At 46.4% G+C, this 20,209-nt stretch overlaps 1 long non-coding RNA gene and 1 pseudogene across 1 annotated transcript; both read right to left on the bottom strand.

Moving 5' to 3' along the window:
* Positions 1 to 2,589: 2,589 nt before the first annotated feature.
* Positions 2,590 to 7,277, bottom strand: LOC144134518 (uncharacterized). Its single transcript, XR_013315143.1, has 2 exons — positions 7,159 to 7,277; positions 2,590 to 2,726 (listed from the first exon to the last, which is right to left on the bottom strand). It is a non-coding gene; the product is annotated as an uncharacterized LOC144134518 (long non-coding RNA).
* A 9,892-nt stretch (positions 7,278 to 17,169) lies between these two features.
* Positions 17,170 to 17,782, bottom strand: LOC144112842 (uncharacterized; annotated as a pseudogene).
* Positions 17,783 to 20,209: the final 2,427 nt, after the last annotated feature.

Below are 20,209 nucleotides of genomic sequence, written 5' to 3'. Positions count from 1 at the left end.
CGGTTCATTGTTCCTAAGCGACACACAGGCTACGAGTAGGAATCGAAGAGTCTTCAATTTAAATCGAAAGAAAAACACCATAAAAGTACGCCAACTGATGTTTTTAATGTCATTAACATTGATATGCAGTACACGTCACAGCTAGCTGGCTAGAGTACTAGATACTTTGCCACTAGAGCAACACAAAAAAAAAACGAAATGCACAAGCCAGCGGTTCGGTGAGATAGTAAGATCATAGGATTGAGTAGTGCAATTGTGCGTTTGGAGCGGTATTGTCACTGCTCCCGGAACTCGAGCACAGCTCGCTTGGGCCGTTGCTTGGCTGCCTTCCCAACGCATGTAAGACACTGACAATATATTTAACTGTAACAAGTAGTCGGTAACGCTAAATACGCAATCGTCACGAAAAATTGTCATTATCTGCGTTAGATTGCAAACAGCAGCCCTGCTATCCAGCCGTGTAGTTTAAAAACAAAAGAAACTGAAACGCGAAATGAACTAAAAATACGCCAGGTCTTTGGATGGTCGTCCTGAGACCGAAAAAGCGCATGGGGCAAGCAGACAGAAATAGCGTTGATGATGGATTTCGCGTACTTGCTCCGCCCAAGTGTGGGGGCAGCACGTTGTAACTAGCAAGGACGACGCAACTGCATGATGGCTGGAACAAGAAGAACGATCGCTTTATTGAAGAATTTGAACAGATAGGCGCGGGACCGTGCGCCGAGAGTATCTGCGCATTTAGGGTGCGTAGTCATGCTACAGTTGCCTTATCGGATTATACAGACACTTGATTAAAACGTCCGTCATACTGAAGACGTTGCGGTGGCTTCACGGTTCGAGTCGACCTTCTCAAAGCTGGCGGTGGTATAACCGGGGTCGCCCGTTTGCGAGATTGGAGCTGTCGCTGTTGAGTGGTAGATAACGTCGTTGTCCGCAGTGGTGGTATTGATGTAGTCATCGCTTGCCTCTACGAGCCGTTCGCCGGTTTGCAGTAGGTGACGACGGTTGCGCCTGAGGAGCTTATTCTGGTCCTCCGTTTTCACCAGCTACGATCTTGGGTAGGGCATACCCATCACTTGGGCTTTCCGGGACCATGCAGTATCGCTGAGCCTCACGATGGTACCCTTCTGGAGGGGAGGCAAAGGCCTTCCAGTTTGTTTTTGACTGTGCTTATTGACGTCGGTTGCAGTCACAGCACTGAAGTCCGCGAGGTGGTGTGAAGGCGCCTTCCTTGCAGGAGTTCACCAGGGTATCGCCCGTCCCCCAGTGGGGTAGTGCGGTAAGCCAGCAGGCCCAACCAGAAATCATCCCCCGAGTCTGCAGTTTTCGTCAAGATGCGCTTCACAATCTGCACACCTTTTTCCGCAAGCCCGTTAGACTGCGGATAACGAGGGCTGGATGTAATGTGAACGAAGTCGAATTTCTTTGAAAATGCAGGAAATTTATAGCTAGAAAATTGCGGACCATTATCAGTACATACTTCAACTGGCACGCCAAATCTTGCAAAGATAGCACTGAGGGCTGCTATGGTTGATCGCGCCAATGTGGCAGTTTCTGGACTTCGGTAAAAGTTTGATAAGGCATCAAAAACAACTATGTACGAGTCCCCAGCAAACGAAAAAAAATGTCAGCCCCAACTCTATACCATGCACAACCTGGCACGGGTCGCATTTGAAGCGGTTCCTGCGGCTGCTTGTAAGCGTACTTGCGGCACGTGGGACACAGTTGCAGCATATAAGTGATCGCAGCGTTGAGCCCTGGCCAAAATACGAGACGTGTGGATCTTTAATTGCATTTCTGCCATGCTGAGATGACCTGCATGAATTCTTTGCAGCACTGTTTGACGCATGCTTTTCGGAATAGCCACTTTGGATGCCTTTATAAGTATTCCGTTGACAAATGAGAGTTCTTGCTCAAAAGGCTTGAGGTGACATTGTGCCGGTAGCCACAACGACAAACTAGTGATTACAGACTGCAGGTAGCAGTCACGAGCAGTTTCCGCCTGCAGTTATTTCTGCGTTTCTGCCGTGACTCTGCTGCCTAGTAGCTGGACTGCGTGAACTTCGACGTCGTCTGTGGCACCAGCAATGTCTTTGTTGTCAGCAGTCGACCGGAACCGCAAATAAGCAAGCACAAGGTGCTTCCCAGAATATACTGCCAGGCAACATCATACTTGAGCAATCTCAAAAATAACCCAGTCAAAACGCACTACAGGATTCTAAGACAGAAAATTTCTGTAGTCTGTAGTCTTGTCGTATTTTGGGCATGTCTTCTGTAGTCTGTCTTGACTTCTGTAGTCTGTCTTGACTTCTGTAGTCTGTCTTGACTTCTGTAGTCTGTCTTGTCTTCTGTAGTCTGTCTTGTCTTCTGTAGTCTGTCTTGTCTTCTGTAGTTTGCCTTGTCTTCGGTAGTGTGTCTTGTGTAGTGCTCTTACACTGTGTAACAGTCGTTACTGTCACCTGTCAATTAACACAGGATTTGTGTTCTGGAGTAGGCTATGCACAAAAATGCACAGCTTGTTAATGGACGCCTGTCAATTAACACAAGCTTTGTGCATTCCAGAGTAATTCGTGCACAAAACCACTAGAATTGAAATGAAAATGATCAATATTTATTTACTGTTTCGTGCTTTTTTTTCGAGCTTGCTGATGCATGCTGTCCAGCGTTGTCCTGGCCGCAGGTTCCTAGATACATCGCCCATGAGCCAAAAATGGTTTTTGTCTTGGCTGAAAAAAAACAAAAAATAGAGATCACCGCTGCTACCTGCGCAAAAAAATGTGAAAGCGTGATGCTTCCTCGACACTGGTCGCCTTTCAAATTTGGCGCCATGGTTGTTTTCTCGTTGACTTGATTGGTTATCAATTAACTCTTATTTTACCCTCATTTCATCCCAGCAACGATTTCGAGTTTCAGATTTCCCTCCACGGATCGTTCCTGCCCACTCACTGAATACCCGCCCAGTCTAATCACGCGTTCATTGCCTTTCGCTTCTCAATAATTACCTATTGCCTCTAATTTATCATTCTTTTTCCTATCTCCTGGTTAAGTATAGGACACTTATCACTGGTCACGTGATTGCTCATTTCGAGTTTTTCAAACTTGGCGCCAAGCTTTGGCTTTGTCCATACTTCCAGTTTTTCAAACTTAGCACTACGCTGTAGCTCCACCTACTTTCAGCGTTTTCGAATCTCGCGGCACTTTTTCTCTGGCCCAGCCACTTTTTGGACATTTTTGGCTGTAAATAATTATCCGATTATGAAATTTTCTTTTCGAGCAGCATCCTCACATTATCCTCTGCCAATTACACAACCAATCGTATGACGCTATCTCTTCTGAGTTGCCCACAACTGCTGCGGACACGATCCCCGCAACATAGCCTAGTAAACTTCTCACTTTATTCAAAATGTTGTAATACTGAACAAGGCTTATGACTGGCCGAGTTGGTACTGACTCACCTTAAAACCAGCCAGAAGACAGAGCACACAAGAAGACATGAGCTCAAGAGGTTGGACTAACAAAAATTTAATTGAAGATTTTGATTATTTGATTTGTGAGGGTTTAACGTCCCAAAGCGACTCGGGCTATGAGGGGACGCCGTAGTGGAGGGCTCCAGAAATTTCGACCACCTGGGGTTCATTAGCGTGCACTGACAACGCACAGTACACGGGCCTCTAAAATTTCGCCTCCATTGAAATTTGACTGGTGCGGCCAGGATCGAACCTGCGTCTTTTGGGACAGCAGCCGAGCGCCATAACCACTGAGCCACTGCGGCGGCATCATTGAAGGAAAGCCGCAAAAGGAGACCCGCGAAGAGATACAAGCGCACAATATTCCAAAGCAGTGAAAGGGCGAAGTGCAATCAAAGGTCACTGGCATACTAATGAATCATCTAAAAAAGCAAATTCCTTACGGTGAAGGTTTTCCGATGGCTTAGCCACACGTATCCTTAGCCTTACCGATGTAGTAAGCCTCAACTATCTACCGACAGATTTATTCTTTCCATAAACCACTGATGTGTCGTGTAAATTAGGCGTGCAAAGAGACATGTCATCCTCAGATTTGCATTCACAAGATTGAGCATACAGTGCCAGATTAAAATTTGCCTTCCCCCTATAGAGTGAAAGTGCTCAGTCAAGTGCAAATTCAAATATCTGCCTGTCTGCCCATATTAGTTGCAGCCTAAGGCAGTGGAACGCAATAAACTCTATTACTTTTGCAAGTGGTGAACCTTTTTTTTGTGACACTGTCCATTGTGGACAAGTACCCAGTTTTATCAAGCCTTTTTAATGGCGGCGCAAAGGCCTCCTGTCTTGCACTTCGCTGTTAAGACAACAGCAGCATTACGCTTTCCCGCGACTTTCTTGAGACTGTGAAATACTGTGGAGGTAAGGTGTATCAGCATCATCGGAGTATGTGCTCCTTACCCTCGAGCGAGTGAAAACATACTATGAAAGGTTGTTGAGATGGGCAAGTGGGAACCCAGCTGCTTGGAAACCTGCTACAAGAATGCGTCCTCAGCAGATGGCATGACTTATCTAAAGCTGATGTCATGCACACGATTGCACACCCATCAAGTGTTTCCATCTTTACTTACCTTAACCAGTGACAAATACACCTCTTCACCATCCTTCCCCAACAACGAGTGGTCCGACTCGTAGCTAAAAAGAGCCTTCCCCGATCTTTAGCTGTAGCCCCGACAAACATATTCGTCCACAAAGCGCAAGTCTGCATCAAGAAACTGCTAACGGTTCTGCTTAGACAATTCTGATGTAAAAGACAGGCCTTGACCGCATGCCTTAAAGACTCCTAAAACATCTTGTGCCAACTTATCTGAACCTTCTATGTGCAGAAAAATTACAGCCATGAACATAACGAAATGCTACTATGCCAAGGTTTTCCAAACAGGGCTCTAATGCCTTATTCACTTTAGACAAAAAAATGTTGCTGAGCAAAGGTACGACCTGCGTGTAAATACCGCCCTGCCAACTGACAAACGCGGATTTGCAGTAAAAGGACAACAGCCCCAAGAAGCGAGCAACCGAAATCACGCAATCATCTGTAAAAGCATGTTCATTGTTCACCCTGATGCAGTTTGTCACATGATAGACCTCTGAGGTATGTGCAATGAATAGTGCAGGCCCTCCATGTCGATGCTCACTGCAGAGCACCTGCCCAGGTTGCTGTCCACAAGAAACTAGAACTCCACAGAACTCCACTTTTGTGAGTTGGCAAGGCGGTATTTACATCAGAAATCAGGCATATGCAGAGGGTCCCAGGTTGCACTGTTCCTCCGCGACATTCTTCTGTCCAGAGTCGATACCGCATCAAAGCCCTGTTTGGAAGGCCTCGGCATAGTAGCATTTCGTTATGTTGATAGCTACCTAATTTTTTTGCACAAGGAGGGCTCAGATAAGTTGGCACAAGACATTTTAGAAATCTTTAGGCATGTGGTCAAAGCCTATCTTTTAGGTCTGAATTTCACTAAGCATAACCGTTTGTAGCTTCTTGACTTAGACCTGCGCTTTGCGGACGACCACATATGTTGGCCCCAAAGCCCAAGATCAGGAAGCCTCTCAGCTACGAGTTGAACCACTCGAGGCTGGTGAAGGACAGTTTGGCAATCACATGCATCACGACTGCTTTATGGAAGTCATGTCATCACAGTGTTTAGAATGCATTCTCGGAGCAGGTTTCCAAGCCAATGGCTCCTGGGTTCCCACTTGCCCATCTTGCGCACCTGTCAGAGTGTTTTTACTCTCTCGAGGGAACGGAACACCGTTCACATGATGCTGACGTAGTTGAGCAGCACAAAAAGACGGGCTCTATACCTTACCTCCACGCCATTTCGCACCATCCCAAGAAAGTTGCATCAAAGTATGATGTTGCTGTTGTCTTGACCGCTAAAAGTAAGGTAGGAGCCCTTTGCTTCTTCGTTCAAACTAGGCTTGATACAACTACGGGTAATCGTCCGCTATGCACAGTGGCAGATAAAAAATGTTTACCACTTGCAAAAGTAAACCGGTTTTTTTTTTGCATTCCACTGCCTCGTAGCTGAAACTACTATGGGCAGACAAGCAGATATCTGAATGTGCGCCTGGCTGAGAGCACTTTCACTGTATAGAGAGGAAGGCGAATTTTCACCTGACACTGCACGTTCAATCTCGTGAATGCATTTGGAGGACGACCTTTCTCTTTGCACGCCTGATTTCTGCGGCACATCAGTGGTTTAGGGAAGTGATAAATCTGTCCTGATATAGTTGAGGCTTACTACATCAGTAAGGCTTAAAACAAGTGCCTGGCTAAACCGTCGGTGAACCTTCACTGTAAGGAATTAGTTTTTTAGATGGTTTACTAGTACGTCAGTGCCTTTCGGTTATTTTTTGCCCTCTCACTGCTTTGGGGTCTTGCGTGCTTGAATCTCTTTGCAGGTCTTCTTTTGCCACTTTCCTTCAATAAAATTTAGGTTGTTAGACCAGCCTCATCTTGTGCTCATCTCTTCTCCTGTTTTTTGTCTTCCGGCTGGTTTTAAGATGTAATACTGAATGCCGAAAGAAAGCCATTTTAGAGTCAAGTGCACTTATAACGGCCACAGTTATAATGAATGTTCATTTATTACAAAAAATAGTACTTACTTCATTAATTTATGCATGAAGTATATGACACTGCATCAAAATAAAAAAGGACTAAGCCTCTAACCCTCATGGCCAAACTGCAGTTACAGCAAACAAAAGGACACCATAAACCTGCCCCACATGCAAAAGCTTGCACTACAGGCCAACGCAGAAATAAGATCAGATTACTTCCCAAACTGCATGACACCGCCACGCAAAGTAAATATTGTGACAGGCAATAAAGGAGCAACAAAAAAGCAAACTGTAGGTAGCAGCCAATCTCATGCAGACAAGCTACAAGGTCAGGCCAACATAGACGTGGAAGAAATTTGAAAAAAAGCCACAACAAGCACATAATAATTTTTAAGGTTTTCACAGCCCTTTAAATTGCAAATACTTTCCTGAAAAAACATAACAGAAGCGGCAATTTTTTTTCGGCAATCAATTTTTTTCATGTACTTCATTATTCTTGAAGCATGGGCGGGCATAGAGTAGTAAGATTAGTGCATGCGTTCCTAAGCAATGCCATGCCAAAAACTGTACTTACAGAAAAAGCTTGCCTTACTGAGTGAATACCACTGGCCATCCACTAATTTCCCAGCTGCTCCAGGTTCCTGGCAAAAATCACACGCAACTTGGTGGCTTGCACAACTTCCATGCAACTCTTGGTCTTTAGCTGGAAAAAAATTGAGGGATCAGTGAGCTTTAAAATTTTACATGCATTGCTTTGTTTCAATGACCGACTTAGAAAGAAACAGCGGTTTCTGTGAGCGCAACTATTTTTTCACACTAGCTTTCTACAGTAAATTATGTTTATCGCGACCTAATTCACACTGACTTGCTGCACGACCCTAGCACTACTGTGTATAGCTCTATGGTTTCAAATGCTTGTTAGCTCTGAGCCCTTGGGCTTGCACTCGTTAATGCAGAAAACCTGAAAACCGGAAAGGGCAACCAGAGCTTCGAGCTTTAAGCCATAGGTATTCAGAAGCTCAGTGGTCTGTGGGAGAACTTTTGGCTGGGTGACACAGTAGCAAATGCTTCTCCTGCTACTTTCATTCCATTGCAAAAAACTCGCACAGCAGAGAGCTGTCCTCCATTTTGCATTACAGAAACAATCACTGAAATTCAAAGCACGCATACTAAATGCGCACCTACCTTCCAACACAGCTTCATAATAATGGGTATAATTATTGAAATGAAATACCAGTCAGTACATGTAGTTTTCAGTTTATCAAAAATTATAAGCAACCGACAAACAATAAACATTAAAAGATAAATAAAATAACCAGAATTGTTTAAAAAATCTGTCAGAAGAATTATGTGACATCCACTACACTCCAGCAGTTCTTCGCTTTGTGCACCTTCAAACCACACTTTCTTACAGGCACATTTGCACAGAAATTGGGTTGAACCTGATCTTTAAGAATCTTTTTTGGTGCAACAGTAGGAAGAAACCAGGTTTTACTCAAAATCGAAGCACCCTACACATTGCATCACAAGCCCAGATGGTGCACTTGAGTCGCCTCTTATGCTTATGCAAGAAACAGGAACAGAGATATCTTGACTAAATCAAAAAAGAGGAAGTGCAGTGCATGTGTAATGCAGAGAAGATATAAGCAATACCACACTAAAACACTGGGAGGATTCCAAGAGTAGGTGAATGCATGAATGGGTGGCAATCAGGTGGCTAAATGAGATTAGGAAATTTGAGGAAAAAGGGTGGTAGCATGTGGCACAGGAGAGTGTTACCTAAAATGAACTAGAGAACCATTGTTCTGCCCTAATTTTAACAGCACATTCACACGACAGACAAAATCACTAACTCCAGGAACAGACTGAGCATCATGCAACTCAATGTCAATCACCATTGCAAATGGCACCAGCACCGCAGACTGCACATGAGGAAAAGTAGACATATTTTTGCTCTCAACTTTGAGCAGCAGTCAGCTGCGCTTTTAGGAGCAAAAGCTCTAAAGTACGCCAACATTGGCACTTTGTTTTACTGACATGAGGGTGCTTGTGAGCGTGCAAGTCCCATGTTTGTTTTGCACCAAATGTGTTAATTGCGAGGTATGTTTAACTAAAGAGGGGCATCTAACATGGGCATCAGCTCTTCATTACTTCCCTTCTATATCCGTCCCTTATATGGCGGTTCAAGGGTCCACCAAAATGTGTGACAGTTACTGTTACATTTCCTTGAATTTTTCTTCAACTAATTTTAAATTTTTTAAGTATACAGCTTTAAGAAGGTAGAGGTACAAATTGTGCAGTATAACCATATGCTATGGCAATAAACCAGCAATAAATCTGTGCTGACAGCAGCTTGCCAGTGCATTACAAGGATGCTATACCATACAAGGATTGGTGTCATCGTGCAATGTTACATTAGTGACTGACAATTTGGTCTCTGTGTCAGAAATACTGGTAAACCATCATTGTAGAGCACAATGTTTTTAAAGGGATAAATGAACACATAGGTCCTTTTCGAGGACATAAGAAGTGCATGTAGAGTTTCATTCATTTCTAAACCTAGCTGCAAGCCTATATTGAAAATGTTTTTCTAAATTGCAGCTAAGATATGCATCACTGAAAAAGAATAACTACTATGAATGGATCAGGAGGGATGACACAGCAAAGGCAGGAAGCACGCATGGCCCAATAGAGTCTGGCCGCTGGCAACTGCAAATAAATACATCCAGAGCAACAGCTGTCAGTGGCTGTAGCCATGTCATGAATGACAAGAGAGGAAATCGTCTACTGCTTTAAAAACTAAACTTAGACGCAATATAAGTAAATAAAAAACCAATGAGCCAGCCCATGACAAAACAAATGAACAGATTTTATGTAATGCACCCATATACATTCTTTGAGAAGAGTCACAATGACTGTTGTAACCACACTGAAAGATGAGCTGTCTGAAATACCGCACACCAATTTGAATATAGGATGTGCAGGTTTTCATTAATTCCTATCATGGTGCCTTGCACCAATGTCTCGATATTAAATTGAAAGTTGCAACCAGTCTGCCTTGCTTAAATGAGGAGAGAATGGAAAAAAGCATGCCTTCATTAGCAAGAAGCTTGATATCTCACAGCACAGCTTGGCATCATAGAGAAATTGCTAGCGCATTTAACAAATCTGCATACAATTAAAAGCTGCACAAATTTATCGACTGGCAATGCAAGTAAAGGCAACAGAAACAAAAAAATACCAAAGAACACTCGTGAGTGCGGCGAAGAGAGGTCTGTGGTGTAAGGTTTCTGGCGACAGCCGGTGGTCTGATTCAGCTGCGTATTCAGCCAGGACACCTGCAGCCGGGGTCCCTGCACGGCGATAGGCATCTGGGTTCCCACGCTCGGTCCTCGCGAGGTTTATTGGATTCGAGACGGAGGATTCCACTGCCGTTTGAAAACAACATTGTTCGCGGAAGATCGTGCGGCCCGGAGCACCCCTTCAACTATGCCTGCGCGCCGGCGCCTCGCCCATTCGCACTTCCCGGAAGACGTGTCCGGCTGGAGCGTGAGAACTGTCGTTCGAAAGCGAAGACACCACTCTCTCTAGTGGGGGCGATTGTCCAGCGGCACCCTCTCTCCGGCGAGGCATGTGACGGGGCCGTGTCCCTATGTGAAGTGGTATGTGCGTGTGTGTGTGTACGACAACGCAAGTTAGGCCACGCCCAACCTGGCGAAGACATTCTCGGACCTGGGGAATCCTAGGGACCGGACCCTTTTTAAACCGGACGACGAGTGCCATGAGAAAAGGGATCCTCGATCATCCTCAGATCTTTTCAGATCCTCCAACCTTCCCCATCACCCTCCAATGGGTTCCAAAATCTTGTAAATAATGTAAAATAAACCCCCTGTACAGTTTCCTTCATAACCAAGTCCGACAACGTCATTCGGAGAAGGGACCTGCGGCGCTGAAAGAGCCAGCTCACTCAAGGACCCCTCGTCCCCAACGGTGGGTAGGATCCCGTGCCTGGGAAGAGTTCCGAGCTCGGAGAATCGCCGGCACCACAGCTGATAGCACGCAACCAAGAATAAATAACAAAGCGAAAATAAGTAACCAAAAAAACAATCGACAAATGGCGAACGACTTGAATGCGGGCCACAAAAGCGAGGGATATAGCAAAAAGGTAGAAATCCTAAATAATTGTGCAGTTGCATATCCGACAGCTCGCAGTGCTCAGAAGGAGAGGAAGCATCAACGTTTACAGCTCAGGAGACGCAAGATTGATCTAACTTTGACATAACGCTGCCTCAAATCCTGTTCCACTGGGGAAGCACAGACAAGTTTACAAATGACAAGGCGATCAATTTGAACTAGCCTTTCGCATGCGATCACTGTCTCAGAATTTAGTATGACGCATATTAAGGCACAAGCACTAATCCGATGAGTACTAACCCTGAGAAAAATAGTGCGGTGTCTGATCGCAGCTGGCCTAGCGCGAGCGCTCCGCCGCGCGGCACTTCTCGCTCATCGTCTTCTACGCAGTGCAAATCCATGCTTTTGCACCGAGTGTCGAAGCGCTAGCAAGCGAAAGCGTAACTCTGTTGTGATATCTGGTGACATTTTTATTTACCACGGCACGCGAGTAATAAATGCACATAAAGACAATGAGAACAACACTTGTCATGCAGGATATAAGCCCTGCTTTTTTGGCGCCGCATTATAGCTGCGGCAACCGCAGGCGGACTGCCTCCACTCACATCCCTATATAGCCGCATAGAAATAGCGCGTGTGAATACAGATCATTAGCAAAGAAACGCAGAGTGGGACTCACCGGCCATGCGATTCATCCAGGCTTAGTAAAACGGCGCAGGAGTCTTCGTTCCCCTAACAGATAAAAAGACGTCGCAGCACTCTCCATGGCTTACCCGTTGAAACTCGCCAATGTTGACAGGCCGAAATCCTGGTCGTGTGCTTCCAAAACACACTCCTGCTTACCTTCCTATTGAATGAGTTCTTTACACGTGTCCGCCGTACAAGTACTCAAGCAATGCCTCAAAGAGGCTAATAATACAAAACACGACGTGTCGGTTGCGCTGCAATGGCGCCGACGGCTGCGCTTTCGTGTTGGTGAAAAATTAAAACCGACAAAAAAATTCGTTTTTTAAACCATGAATGCTTATATTATCTTCACAACAAAGACACTGCATTTATTTTAAATTATTTTTAGATTATTTAAGAATACTAAAGCGCTTTCAGTTTTTTTTTCTGGCATGTCGTTTGTAGAAGCTGCGATCCTGTGATCCCCTGAAGTGACCCGGATGCCCTAGCAGACGACGGAGCAGACGACGGTGTTGACAGAATGCAATTTCGTTTGATGCCAGATAAAATCACTAAGTTGCGACAAAAACAACGAAGAAAAGCGCCGTATCTCAAGCTGGCGAATATCGTGGATAAGTTGAACGCAATTGGCACGATGGAGAGTAGCTGCGATGCATTAATTTGCGCGACACTGGCACGCTCACCGGAGATCATGAAACTTAACAGCTTAATCGGTGACCAGTACAAGCGGAGTGCTTTGATATCAACTGCGTTAAGAAACTACGTCGATACTTGCGTCTCACTTTAGCTAATAGGCAACAGTGGCTAGCACTCGCCGCATCCTGATCGCGTGTAGTTTAACAAGCAAGAGCCCACTAGCGCATCGAAGCAGGCGTGTTTTCGAGCTCGTATCGTTACGAAAAATACGAGTTGTTTCGGCACGTACTGGAATTGAAGTTCTCAGCCTGTGCGTCACGGACGGTGACGATGGCGTCGCGGACGATCTTAACTAAGACTCGCCGCAAAGCAGCCGATAACCCAAGCATATGTGCGTTAAAGGTTGTTCACCAGTAGTGCAAGCGTGGGCATGAAGTATCGATCAGTCGCAGCGCCAGTCGCTCGCTTCTCAATTTTCCAGCCTTCCGAGTGAAGGTCGCAAGCTGTTGAGCCAATCAGTGAGCCAGCGGGAGTGAGCGAGGCGAGCTTTCGGGAACGACGCCGCCCGCGGGTGCGCCGGGCAATGAACTACGCGCTACCCACTGGCTTCCCTAGTCGTCGCTAAGCCTAGGCGGTTTCGCATCGATGCAGCAGCTGAGTGCACTTCGAAACTGGCTAGCGCTGAGGTGCTGCTCTCGTCATCGTTTTACTGTGAACCTCGTCTCATAGTAAAACAAAGATATGCTCGGTTTCCGCGACACCTTCAGGAGCGGAGCCAGCTGAGGCCAGGGGAGCCGCGATTGAGCAGCAGCAATTAAAGGCGCCGTGGGGAGACATTTGTTTGTATTCCTGTTATCGCTTCTACCAACGACTCGATATTGGCCAACGATACTCCATCCGGCGGCTTAGTATGGACTTGAACAAACATTACTGTCGCATTTTTCTGACGCTGGCGGCCGGTATTCAGGCTGGCATGCCGCGCCCGTACGTTATCCTGTCGCTCAACTGTATGGCCGTGGTGCACATCAAAACCCCCAGATATCCTCCTTTTCGCTCAGATTGTCATAGCACACAGTCACACTGGGACCAGAGTAGTTTAGAGGACAGAGCGCGGGTGCACAGGAGCTAGACTGTGTCAAAGCAGGCGAAACTCTTTAAAGCGCGCGGTTGACGTCAGCCCCAAGACTTTATTCTCATTTCGACCGAGAATCAAATCGGTTCAAACTCGCCGGCCGCCGCATTTCACCTTCGGCTGCATACGCTGCTGTCTATATTTAGCGACATTTTCGTGTCCCCGTCATGAAATTTTCAGTGAAGGCAATGAACGACATCGTAAAGTATTTTTTTGCTATTTTATGATAAGCACCACGTCAATGCCGCTAAAAAAATTCTCCGCCAACACTGCATCAGCGTTGGACTTAAGAGCGTTAGCTACGAGAGCTTCAAGTGTTTAGATCGGGGTGCTAGATCGGGGTGCTCAGCAAACGTGGAGAAGACAAAATACAAACATCTGAGGGCATTTCGTTTCGGAAACAGTCGTTCTAAGATACACGCAGCGTCATCAACTTTAAAGATTTTGCAATACTATTGCGATTTACAGCCACCTTCGCTATATCCGGTATGTTTCCTCCTTATATATCAGTTAACGAATTTTATAAACGTGTGCATTACAACAAGATGAATTGTTTGACTGCATCCGGAACTCTCTGCGACAAACGATTAGGCTTATGGCTGTCTGGAAGTCCCCGGAATGCACGGTTTGGGGGCGAAAAGGTCGTCGGTGCGAATTCCACACATATTTTGGGCTTCATCTAAATATTTATTTTATCCTCAGGAACATGTCAAGTCAAATGACACCACTTCGATCGTTATGCGTCAAACGGACGGCCCCCAAATTTGATGCAAATGGGGGTCCCCGGGGTTCCACTTCGATAGCCGCTATACTGGCATATGCAAAACGGATCGAAGGTATCTGTGACAACTGAGGCTCTACGCGCCCGCTGTTGCTATGTGATATAGTGTGGTAACTGTCTTGGCTAATTTGACCTTCCCTGCAGACAGACGTGTCCTTGACGAATGTAAGTAGTAAGAGCTGACGCTCTTAAAACTGAAACGCGCGGAAAAATGATATCGGGGTTGCTTTGAACATTTATACAGAGAACTGCGTGCATGTACACACATGCTGCCTTTGTGTAGCCGGATGGTTATGGCGAGTAATTTTCCCTGATTGACGATTAACGACATTCTTTTCCGCGACGCATAGAAGTGTCCTTGGTTTTTTCTGCGCATATAGTAGTAGCGGTACATTATGTTACATGGCTTGAACATGTCACAGAAGCTAAGAGGACACTGACTTTCAGTAGCGCCATTCGACTTGCGCACACCGATTGGTGTGCAGGCGCTGTCGTGGCTGCAGTTACATGCCGCCACCGCAAGAGCGTGCGGATACGCAGGCACCGCTGGCTTCGCCGCTTGTGCATAAAGCTTTTTGGGCTTTCAAAGCCGCATTATACTCTTGAGCATGCACTACTTTCGTCACATTGTCATGTGGGAACAGAAGGGAATTAGGTGAGTGCTCGAGCAGTGCCTCTCCTAAAAGCCAATTCTCGTTCTGTGAGAGAGCCAGGTCGCGGGAAGGGAGTTGAAAACTCGATTCGCCAATGTGAATGAGCACTTAATTTCGCTCGGTGCCCGTCACCAACAGACCAGAGCACCTCGCATCCTCTTCGCGACTCGCCACAGTGAACGCGCTTTGAAGCATCTTTGGTCAATTTGATCCTATCGCTGTCACACGACCGCACGACAGTATTTCTAGAATTCTGCAGTAAAATAATTACCCTCACCAGGAATCTGTCGTATGACACATCCCACGATAGGTATCTATCGCGCGGCACAATCCACGACAGGTATCTGTCTCGTGACTCATCCCACGACAGGTATCTGTCGCGCGGCATATCCCACGACAAGCTGTTGTGTCGCGCGACAGGCCGCACTACAGGTACTTTTGTCGCGTGAAAAGAGGCGCGCTAGAAGTCTGTCGCGCGACTGAACCCACGACAGGCAACTTTGCTGAGGCACGCAATCTCTGTCGCGCGGCACGACTCCCACTGTCGCGCGACAGTACCTGCGACAGAAACCTGTCGCGCGACAAATGCTGCGACAGGGACCTTCTTCGCACGACAAAATGCAGGGAAGATGTCTGTCGAGCGGCAGAACCTACTACAAACAACTTTGTCGCGCGAAAGAACCCACGACACGAAGCTTGTCGCACGACACAGGGCACGACAAGACAGCTTGTCTTGCGACACAAAATTGTGTCGCGCGACAGATGCGCGACTAAAAATTCTGTCGTGCGTTTTGATCGGGAATCGTCGAAGACGAGGCGGCATGTCATAGACTTCCTTTTGAGCAATTGCTGAAAGTGGCTTGTGGTCCGTTTCGATCGTCACTTTCCGCCCATAGACGAATTGGTGAAATTTTTCGTATCCGAAGCAAATTGCTAGGGCCTCTTTTTCTATCTGAGCATAACGATTTTCTGCTTCAGTAAGGACTCGGGATGCGTAAGCTACGGGCCGCCACTCGTTGTTGTGGCACTGCAAAAGAGCGTCGCCGAGGCCGTTCTGCGATGCGTCGCAAGTTTGTTTCTCTTCGCAGGTCGAAGATCGCTAACACGGGCGCGGTGGTCAAAATTTGCGTGACGCTTTTTCACTCTTTGGCGTGGTTTTCCGTGCACTCAAACTCCTTGCCAGCTTTGATAAGAGTTCTTAATAACGCCATTCTTTCAGATAGCTGCGGAATGAACTTGCCGAAGTAGTTCAACACTCCAAGCATACGGTGAACATCGGCCTTGCATGTTGGCGCCGGCATTTGAACCAAACTTTTAACGAGACCTGGGCTTGGCGATATGCCTTTCCCGCCTATGATATCACCCAGAAAGCATAGCTCTCTTACGCCGAACTTGCACTTCTGAGGATAAAACGTTGACCCAGCTGTTTCAGCAGCTTTCAACACAGCTACCAGGCGCTTATCGTGCTCTTCCTTATATAAATAAGCACGCCAGGTAGACCATCAAATATCTAATAAAGCGCCTGCTGAAACACCCTAGGTGCGGACGAGATACCAAAGGGTAGCCTTAAGAAGCGGTATCTGCCGAAAGGTGAGGCAAACGTACAGATCTTGGACGTTTTCTCGTCCAGGGGCTCCTGATGGAATCCGGCGCTTGCATCCAGACAGCTAAAATAGCTAGCTCCTGTTAGTCGTGCTTCCAAGTCCTCGCGCCTTGGTAAGGGGAACTGTTGCCTCTTGATGTAGATGTTTACTCTTCTGGGCTCCATGCAAACCCTTAAAGCACAATCTTTTTTCGTTACTAAGACCATCGGGCTTACCCAGTCTGTGGGCTCCCTTTCTCTGACGATGATTCCCCCGCGCGTCATCCGTTGAAGTTCTTTCTCCAGAGGTTCCTGTAGTGCCAGTGGAACCCTACGGGCCGGCTGAACGACTGGAACCGCGCCTGGTTCCAGGACCATGATGTACAAAATTTTCAAGCAGCCCAACCCTTGGAAGACATGCCTAAAAACTTTCAAAAGTTCATACTCAGGGAAGGCATTCACAGTGTCCACCGATCACTGAACCAACACGAGCGACTCATTGGCATCGAGTTCTAGGATGGCTTGACGCCCAGTCTCTAATTACGACGGAAAATTTGATGGTAATCTGGGCGGCTCCAACGGACACTTTCTGTGACGTTGTTCCGTAGCTTGAATTACACCCGCGTTTTATGCTCGCAGCACTGAGCAGGTAGGTTGCCATGATTCTTTGGTTCGAAGCTTACGGTATATTGAAAACGCTTGCCTGCGAACCTGTGTCCACCTTTAAGGCAGCTTCACGGCCACTTACACGTGCTTTAACTGTCCAGTCCTTCCAGTGACCATTTTGGGAGCTTATTTCAACGTCATTCTCGTCGACTTTACCGACTTCCCTGACAGCGGTCAACTTCCGACAACAACTTGCAAAGTGGTTGAACTTGCGGCAAGAATGACATATCTTAACGAACGCTGGACACTGTTTAGGCCTATCTTTACGGTTGCATTTCCTGCAGCAGTACTCTTGATTATCGCGACACAGCTTTTTATCGCGTTGCTGCTGTTTTTTTCGTTGACACTGTGCGACTTAAAACACTGTCAACGCAGTCTACGGACTTATTCCAAACTTAGCTCCTTTGTGCCGCCGATTCTGCAGCCTTGCACAATTCTTCCGCTTTTCGTAGCGTTAGGTCTTTCTCGGCGAGCATTCTGTCACGAAGTTTTGAGTTATTTGTACGAAACACAATTTGGTATCTAATCATTGAATCGTGCTGATCCCCAGAATTGCACTGGGTTGCCTGTCTCTAAGTCGCGCATATATTTCTCAAAAGGTTTCTTCTCCATCCGACTACTTGCACGAAATACATATCTTTCATGAATTTCGTTGCCCACCTCGGAGAAATATGCGTCGAACTTTTTCACCACAGTTCCGTAGCTTTCCTTGCTTTCACCGGGGCCGTACTGGAAATTGTTGAAGCTGTCGAGCGCTTCGTCTCCGGCAAAGCTCAGCAAGAGTGCAGCTTTTGAAGCATCACATTTCGGGCCCTTCTCTACTGCCGTTGCTTGCAGATACAGCTCGAACCTTTGCTTGAAGCGCTGCCAATTTTCCGATAGGTTGCCCGATAGACGCAAAGGCTCCGGCATCCTCAGTAGGTCCATTCCGCGGGCTTCGGTCCGCGGTGGCTATTTCTGACACCAGGTAAATAGCAAGGACGACGCAACAGCATGATGGCCGGAACAAGAAGAACGATTGCTTTATTCTAACATTTGATTATATAGGCACGGGACCGTGCGCCGAGAGTATCTGCACATTTAAGGTGCGGAGTCATGCTACAGTTGCCTTATCGGATACACAAGTTATGCTTAAGCGTTCGCATTTTTGCTTTGCATAAAGGCGGTGGTGGCATTGTCGGAAAGTTTACTGACAACTGGTCTCCGGAGTCAGTGAAAGAGGTTATTTTTGTGCATGCCGAAGAGTGAAGTGTGACGGCAGTGCTCATGTTTGTAGCTTTTTGTCTTGCTTTGCCTTATTTCTGCGATCGCGAAGCTATGAAAAAAGCGGGAAGGTTAGCTCAAAAAGAGTGGGGGGCGGGGGGGAGGCGACATTCTAATCTCCCCCTTCAAGAGTGGCCCATACCGCCCCTGCATGATCGTTTTCACTGTTGTGGAAAAATCCGTGGGGTGCGTCAATCCTCCCCACGCCAAAAAGACGTGTAGTAAGAATTGTAATACCAGCAAACCAGAAAATCTCTGTACAGGTTAACAGCAGCATTATTCTCACCCCAGATAACCATAGTAGCTTCACAGGCGTCTTATGCTGAAAAGCAGACCATGTGCCCTGGTAACTTTTAAGAACCCTGTGCATAGTTTGAAAGCAGTCTCAGTTCTGCTTCGGAACGTGTCGCCTGGTAAACGAGCCCTAGTGGAATAATAACCACCACATCACTTGAAAGGTCTAACGACCACAGATTATATGTATAGCTCCCTGGCTCCTGTGAAAGTTCAGCGGCAGTTCTCTCGCTGGCGTCATCACATGATGCGTGGCCTTCAAGCTCCCTTTGAATGGGCAACTTGCAGAATTACAAGAAAGCTTAGAGTAAGGTCTCTTCCAACTAAAAACCCTCGCTCATAGACCGTGTTTTCATTTCCTGCTCTGCTGACTGAAGCGGTCTGGCGCGGGAGTTGAGTCAGTCGCCCTCCACTGTATCATTCTTCGAAAAGGTCGGGGGGCTGCCCCGACGGTAACCACCAGTTTTCGAGAGAGAGAGTGTAAAGGGAAGTTGTCGAACGGTTGCATAGATGTAACAAGTACCCTTTACGACCCGCTGCTCGCGTTAGCACCCGTGGTCTATTGTGTCCTTTCAAGTTTCCCTCTCACACAAAAAAAGTGACATCCCCCTCCCTTTTCGAACAATAATGAGAGATTGCTGTATAGTAGTAGTAGTAGTAGTAGTAGTAGTAGTAGTAATAGTAGTAGTAGTAGTAGTAGTAGTAGTAGTAGTAGAAGCAGTAGTAGTAGTGGTTTATTGCCCATTTTCTTTCCCTGCATTCCTAATCTTCCCTATGAAGCTTTTACTGTTTTCATAGTTTCATCCGTGAATGGTGCAATGAGCAGTGGTTCTCCCGGAAAAATACACGTGGTTGCGCTTTCTTGCGCGTGGCAGATGTGTATGCATCTAACTCGCCCCTAGTTTTCGAAAGCTCAGCATCCGTTATTAATTATTAATTGGTTTTCGGGGAAAGGAAATGGCGCAGTATCTGTCTCATATATTGTTGGACACCTGAAACGCGCCGTAAAGTAAGGGATAAAGGAGGGAGTGAAAGAGGAAAGGAAGAGGTGCCGTAGTGAGGGCTCCGGAATAATTTCGACCACCTGGGTATCCTTAACGTGCACTGACATCGCACAGCACACGTTTGTTTCCTTTTTAACGCCAAAGCGTTAAGGCTCCTATGCAGCGGAAAACTCTGCTTGTGCTGCACAATACCCACGTAACGCGTGACGTGACGTCACATGCGTTTCATTTTGCTAATGAAAAGTATAAACAATTCTTATTGACAATTTTAGGTGCAACGTTACGCTGCAATATTTTTAAAACACGCACGCCTGAAAAATGGGCGATTCCACGCCGCCAAACAAATTACCTTCTACAGTCATTAAGCTATACAATGCTACTGTTACTCAAAGAGCTCAATGTACCCAGTTTTATTAACCCTGCAATAACCCGCAAAGTTTTGCATTCAGTATTTCTAGAGTGACCTGTGCTTGCGTGCTATAAACATAGTAATGATAGCTTTATGTCTAATTTGAGTGCAATGATCGGCTTTGTTGTAATCTCGTGTGCATGCATACGCTTGTTTTTGTATAACATCTTGATGTCTTTTTTTTACTCTTACTAAAGCTCTTACTTTTGCAAATTTATGATAAAATGTGTCTTTTTCAAAATAGCAGTACATGTATACCTTTTTTTTGTACTGCTGTCACTGTTGCCTGCCGCCGGCTTTCAGGCCTCGTCAAGCTGTCCCCGCAGCCTTCTGCCTCGAACACCGTCAACATTGTGATATGTTGAAAATGACGGTGAATTCGAA

The sequence above is a fragment of the Amblyomma americanum genome, chromosome 1 (genome assembly GCF_052857255.1).
Source record: "Amblyomma americanum isolate KBUSLIRL-KWMA chromosome 1, ASM5285725v1, whole genome shotgun sequence".
Classification (NCBI taxonomy): domain Eukaryota; kingdom Metazoa; phylum Arthropoda; class Arachnida; order Ixodida; family Ixodidae; genus Amblyomma; species Amblyomma americanum.
This window is presented reverse-complemented; position numbering and strand designations above follow the sequence as displayed.